Source organism: Wolffia australiana, chromosome 5 (assembly GCF_029677425.1).
Source record: "Wolffia australiana isolate 7733 chromosome 5, ASM2967742v1".
NCBI lineage: Eukaryota > Viridiplantae > Streptophyta > Magnoliopsida > Alismatales > Araceae > Wolffia > Wolffia australiana.
In genome coordinates, this window is record NC_135839.1 from 7,906,078 (window position 1) to 7,912,760 (window position 6,683).

The 6,683-nt window shown below is 41.4% G+C and overlaps 1 non-coding gene across 1 annotated transcript; it reads right to left on the reverse strand.

Annotated features, from left to right (window-relative positions):
• Window positions 1-1,078: 1,078 nt before the first annotated feature.
• On the reverse strand, window positions 1,079-1,187 carry LOC144704036 (small nucleolar RNA R71). The gene has a single exon (XR_013581724.1). It is a non-coding gene; the product is annotated as a small nucleolar RNA R71 (small nucleolar RNA).
• Between the last annotated feature and the right edge of the window lie 5,496 nt (window positions 1,188-6,683).

Sequence of the window (6,683 nt, forward strand, 5' to 3'; positions counted from 1 at the left end):
CAGGCTGCCAGGGCGACTGAGTGGCACCCCTGCGCGCAAGCAGCGGTCCGCGCGCAAGGTGTTTGCTCTATTGCTTCATAGAGCATAAGCAAACCGTCAGCAAAGAAATTCTTTGCTGACGGTTCTGCTCAGTTGAGTTTTAACCAAGATAACTCTGTGGAACCTAACTAAAGATAATCTAACTGAAGAGTTGAGTGAACCAATACTTTAAAGAAATCTCTGTAGCTTTTACTGAAGAATCTTCTAAGAGAGTTTGATATTTGAAAATATAGATTTGAATATACAGATTGAACTGAAAAGAACTACCACTGTTTTCCTTGCTCTCTGAGGTTCGACCCTTACTTGCCCTAAAGCAGTGAGGTTATAAATTGTGTTGCATAAGCTCAATCCTCACACGATTAGACTGATAAATAACCAGTAAAAACCACTAAAATCGAGCTTATTAACTGGCGCCGTTGCCGGGGAGCACGGTATTACAGTAGAATTATCTTTTCTGTGTTTTCAGTTATCTTCAACTCCTTCTCCTAAAGCTGCAGGGCTTGAAATCCTCAGCGTATTGTCTTTCTAATTCTCTGCTGAAGTTCTATGGTAGTGACACGTTCAAGAGCTGGTGAAAGATCTACAGAGAACGTTGCACGCGACGTAACTTCAGATTCTACAGTGACGGAACCTGAAATTCAGCAGGAAACAATGGCAGAAGAGAGACATCAGCAGAATGAGAGAAGGAGGACAATGCTGGACAGGTCGACACCGTCGAGTAGCCTTAGACAAACCGATGTCAACCTGAACATAGGTGAAGGTATTTTATTTAGATATGATAATGCTTTGATTAACTCTTTACCTGAATTTAACGGACTACCTGCACAGAATCCTTTAGAATTCCTCGATGATTTTCATATTAAATGTTTTTCTCAAAACGTTCCTGGACTATCTACGGAAATCTTGAAAATGAAGTATTTTCCTCTTACCTTAAAAGATAAAGCATTTTCATGCTATCGCAATTTAGGAATCACGTTTAACTCTTGGGAAGAGATGCAAGGAAAATTTCTGCAGAAATTTTACCCTCTCTCCAAAACTAATTTTTACCGAAGAGAAATTCATAACTTTCATCCCCATGAAGGTGAGGCTTTTAGTGAGTCATGGGAGAGGTTCAATGACTTGCTGAGGAAATGTCCTCATCATGGAATTGAACATTATCAGTTAGCCCAGATTTTCTATGAATCTTTATCAGATTTCATGAAAAATAAGGTTAACTTAGCCTTCGGGGGAACTTTCTATACCGCATATGAGGATGAAGTGTTTGATATTTTGGAGAGAGTTGCAGAAACTGGGAGGAACCTGCAGCCCAAGAGAGCAGGAGTTCTGCAAGTTAATGATAAGGAGGGCGAGCTGCAAGCGGGTTTAAGAGAAACCAACCAGAAATTGGAGGAGCTCACCTCCACCTTGAAGAACGTTTTCTTAGATGTGAAAGCCTTCAACCAACCGCAGCAACCATGGCCAGGGCAAAAGAGGCCGAATTTTCAAAATGAAGAGACCTTCCACCAAGGGAGTAAGCCGGCAGCTCAACCTCCATTCCAACAAAGACAGCAGTTCCAGTCCAGACCCCAACAGCAGTATCAGGTTTCTTCTCACAACCAACCTGATTTTTCTACATTCACCCCCGTCATTTTAGATATGATAGAGAAGCAAAACCAAAAGTTGCGAGCAGAGATGGAGATGCGGATGCAGGTCATGATGGAATTTTAGACAAAGCAGATGTTGGAATCCCAGGAACAAATGAGGAAGCTGTTGGAGAGCTTTAGGCCTGCACCTTCTGAACACCGAGGTATAATTACAGAACTCCCTTGCGCATATTATAAATTTCCCATGAAACCTTTAATTAACCCATGCAACTTACATCATGTGCAACACTCCACTCACGATGAGATGAATGGAGAAGATCATGAAGTTCTGGCAATCTCAAAGTTGAGAAATGGAAAGGAACTTCAGGACCCTTATCAGAATTCTGGAGATAATTCTAGGAAGGGGAATGAGCCAAGAGAGGAAGAAGGAGAGGATCTTCCCTACGCAGAAGAACCTCTACCTTCTACAAGTGGGCAAGATGTTCCTTACCCTTCAGCTTTGAATAGAAAAAAACCTGTTCTTGATTATGAACATAGGTTATTAGAGAATTTTAAAAGAGCCACCATGACTGTTACTGTAGAAGACATGCTTAGGTGTGCACCCTCCCTAAAGAAATACCTCAAGGATGCTTGCACCACTAGGAAGCCTAGGGAAGTAGTTAAACTTTCTGAGAATGCCGCTAGCATTTTGAATGCCATCCCTATCAAAATGAGAGATCCCAGAGCCCCTTTCATTACATGTGAAATAGGAGGAAACACATTTTCTAAAGTTTTATTAGATACGGGAGCAAGCATAAGTATCATTCCAACAGCCTTATACGAGGAGTGTGGGTTTGGAGAGTTGGAGGAAATACATATGGACCTACTCCTAGCTGACGGAACTGTTAGGCAACCTGAGGGAAGGTTAATTGATGTCATGATCACTGTAGAGAACTGTGAAATACCTGTAGATTTTATAGTGATTGATGTGAAGATATCGGGGAACATTAGCTTAGCTCCTATAATCTTAGGAAGACCATTCTTAGTCACGGCGAAAACAACTATGGATTGGGAGAAGGGGACTGTAGAATTTAAGATTGGGAAAGAGAGAGTTCAAATTGACATATCAAAAATGATGAAGTGCCCCTTAGGAAGCAATGAAGAATTAAAACTGTGTACAAAAGATGAAGGAGAGGAGGAAGTGATAAAGGAATATGTCTCACATGTAGAGGGTAGAGAGCTAGATGAAGAGATCATGGACTCCCCTTCAGTGGAGGTAGGCCTAGAACTAAAACCTTTACCCTCATCCCTCAAATATGCATATCTAGATGAGAAGAAAACCCTACCTGTAATCATTTCTTCATCACTAACTCCTAAACAGGAAGGAGACTTGCTCAAGGTACTTAGAGAGCATAAGAACGCCATAGGTTGGACGTTTGATGATATTAGAGGAATTCCATCTTCAATATGTGAACATAGGATATTTTTGGAAGAGGAATCTAGACCTTGTAGAGAGCATCAAAGAAGGCTCAACCCTTACATGAGAGAAGTCCTTGAGAAAGAGATTTTAAAGTGGTTAAATGCAGGAATTATATACGCTATCTCCAATAGTAGGTGGGTGAGTCCCGTACACATGGTTCCAAAGAAGTCTGGAGTGACAGTAGAAGTGAATGAAAAAGGGGAGGAGGTGCAGAAGAGATTAACCACGGGATGGAGGGTGTGCATTGACTATAGGAAATTAAACAAAGCGACCAAGAAAGATCATTATCCACTACCCTTCATGGATCAAATACTAGAAAAACTGTCGGGGCAACAATATTTCTGTTTTCTAGATGGTTATTCAGGATACAACCAAGTGAATATTCATCCAGATGACCAAGAGAAGACGACCTTCACGAGTCCTGTAGGGACATACGCCTTTAGGCGTATGCCCTTCGGGCTATGTAATGCTCCCGCCACATTTCAGCGGTGTATGAATGCACTCTTCTTCGATTTGGTGGGAGAGTGTTTAGAAATCTTTATGGACTATTTTTCTGTATTTGGATCTACTTTTGAAAACTGCTTCCTAAGCCTCACCAAAGTATTAAAGAGGTGCATTGAGTCCAACCTTGTCCTAAGTTGGGAAAAATCTCATTTCATGGTGTAGGAGGGAGTAGTGCTGGGCCACATGGTAAGCAACCGTGGATTGGAAGTGGACAAGGCCAAGATCGAAATCATCCAGGGCCTTCCACCTCCAACCAACCTAAAAACCCTTAGGGGTTTCTTCGGCCATGCGGGTTTCTATAGACGTTTTATTCTCGACTTTGCTAAAATTTCTAAACCTCTCACAAATCTTTTATCGTCTAAGAACAATGATTTTGAACTAACACTAGAAGCTAAAAATGCATTTGATAAATTGAAAGAAGCTTTAGTAAATGCGCCTATCTTGCAAGGGCCCGATTGGACCCTTCCTTTTGAACTAATGTGCGATGCTTCAGATTTTGCAGTAGGTGCAGTGTTAGGTCAACGAATTGACAAGAAACCCGTGGTCATTTACTACGCCAGGAGAACCTTAGTCGACACACAACTGAATTATACCACCACCAAGAAGGAGCTGTTAGCTATTATTTTTGCATTAGAAAAGTTTAGGTCTTATTTACTAGATAGTAAGATTACTGTTTTTTCTGATCATGCAGCTATTAGATATTTGTTAACAAAGAAGGAGGCCAAACCTAGGCTTATTAGATGGTTGCTTTTATTACAAGAGTTTGATTTGGAAATCAAGGATAAGAGAGGGTGTGAGAATGTAGTAGCCGATCACCTCTCCCGAATCATAGGCGCCCAACCTGAACTAATAAATGATACATTTCCTGATGAACACGTCCTAACCGCACAAGGAACATTGGTTCCTTGGTACGCGCATATTGTCAATTTTCTTGTTGCAGGAAAAATTCCTATAGGTTGGACATCCCACGAGAGAAAGAAGCTGTTGAAAGATGCAAGATTTTATTTCTGGGAAGATCCATAGCTGTTTCACCAAGGGCAAGACCAAGTCTTGAGGTGGTGCGTCCCCGAGAACGAGCAACGAAGCATTCTGGAATTCTGTCATGCAAAGCCCGGAGGAGGACACTACTCAGCGAAGGTAACAACACATAAAATTGTCGAATCGGGTTTCTTTTGGCCTACCTTATTTCAAGACGCCCAAAAATTTTACAATACCTGTTTAGCATGCCAAGCCTCCATCAATATGAACAAGAAGGATAGAATGCCCTTACAACCCATCCTAGAAGTAGAAATTTTCGATCTATGGGGAATTGATTTTATGGGTCCTTTTCCTAACTCTCATGGATATGAGTATATCTTGATGGCTGTCGATTATGTCTCCAAATGGGTAGAAGCCATTCCCTCCAAAACCAATGACAGTAAGGTAGTGATCAATTTTATTGAGAAAAATATTTTCTATAGATATGGATGCCCACGAGCCATCATTGGCGATGGAGGTTCCCATTTTACAAATTACAACTTTAGGAACCTCCTTAAGAAGTTTGGTGTCCATCATCGAGTCACTACCCCCTATCACCCTCAAGCCAATGGCCAAGTTGAATTGTGCAATAGAGAAGTCAAGAAAATCTTGAGAAAAATAGTGCGTCCTGATGGTAAAGATTGTTCTAGGAAGCTAGAGGATGCATTATGGGCCTATAGGACAGCCTACAAAACCCCTCTAGGCATGTCCCCATTTCGACTTATTTTTGGGAAGGCATGCCACCTACCTCTTGAGCTAGAACACAAAGCCCTTTGGGCTATTAGAAAGCTCAATCTGGAACTAGATAAAGCCGGCAAACATAGACTTCTTCAGTTGAATGAATTGGAAGAATTACGAAATGAGGCTTATGAAAATTCGAGAATTTACAAGGACAAAATGAAAACGTTTCATGATAAAAGCTTAAGGAGAAGAGTCTTTGTAGAAAACCAGAAAGTATGGCTTTACAACTCTAGGTTGAAACTCTTCCCAGGGAAATTGAAAACTAGATGGGATGGCCCCTTTATTGTCCAACAAGTGTTTGAGAATGGTGCGGTCACAATCTTAGATCCTACATCTCAAAAGCATTTCACTGTTAATGGGCAACGGCTCAAACCTTATTTAGAAGGGGAAGATCTACAAAGCCCCATGAATATCACTATAGAGAAACCACCGCATGATAGCAGCATGATCTGATTCGTATTTTTGTTTCCTTTCTTACTCTCTCTGTTTGTTATTTGGTTCTGTTTTTGTTTCCTTCGTTTTTGTTTGCGCCTTCATGTGCAGCCAGTCCTATCCAAGCTCACCTACACCGTAAATGGACAACTCGAATGCCGGTAGCCGCTCTCCATTCCATGGTTTGATCTCCATTTCCCCTTACTCTTATTTACTTCCTGTCATGTAGGAACATGTCTTTTTATGGGGGGAGGGGGGGAATTAGAGTTGCATGCATACCTACTCTATCATCCATGAAATTTTTTCTCGTTTTGCATCCACCAAACCATGGATATTTGATGATCCTAGAAGATGCTTGTACAATGATACGCATGATAATTAGGCTCTGTTCAAAGGTGTAGAAGTGAAAGACTGGCCAATTAGGGAATCCTAGGTGAAATAGGCCTAGCTAGGTGCACAATGATCCTACTATTCACACTCGCATATCTTATCACCATATTTTTCTCATCTGGCCATCCACCTCGGGTTGAGTTAGCACTTACATGCACAAAATTTTTAGCTTTAGTGGAGAGTAGGGTTAGTGTTGGTTCATTGGCAATATTATTATGACGTGAGTGAAGCTCCCTGAATCAAGAGGGATACAAAACTTCTTCGGGGGAATAAGCTGCCGGTCTACTAAGGACGGCACATGGGTAGTGGATAAGCGCCACCAAAATGCAAAGTGAAAGCTGCACTGCGCAAAACAAGCATAAGCTTGCATCGTAAGCAACCAAAGTTGATTGTCATCAAACATGACCAACAAGCAGCAAATGTTAGTGAAAATAAAGGTGGAAAAGCTGTCTCCCATGTGTTTGAGCCGATGCTACTATAGCCATAGTATTGAGCTAGCACTAGCACCGTTCTCTATG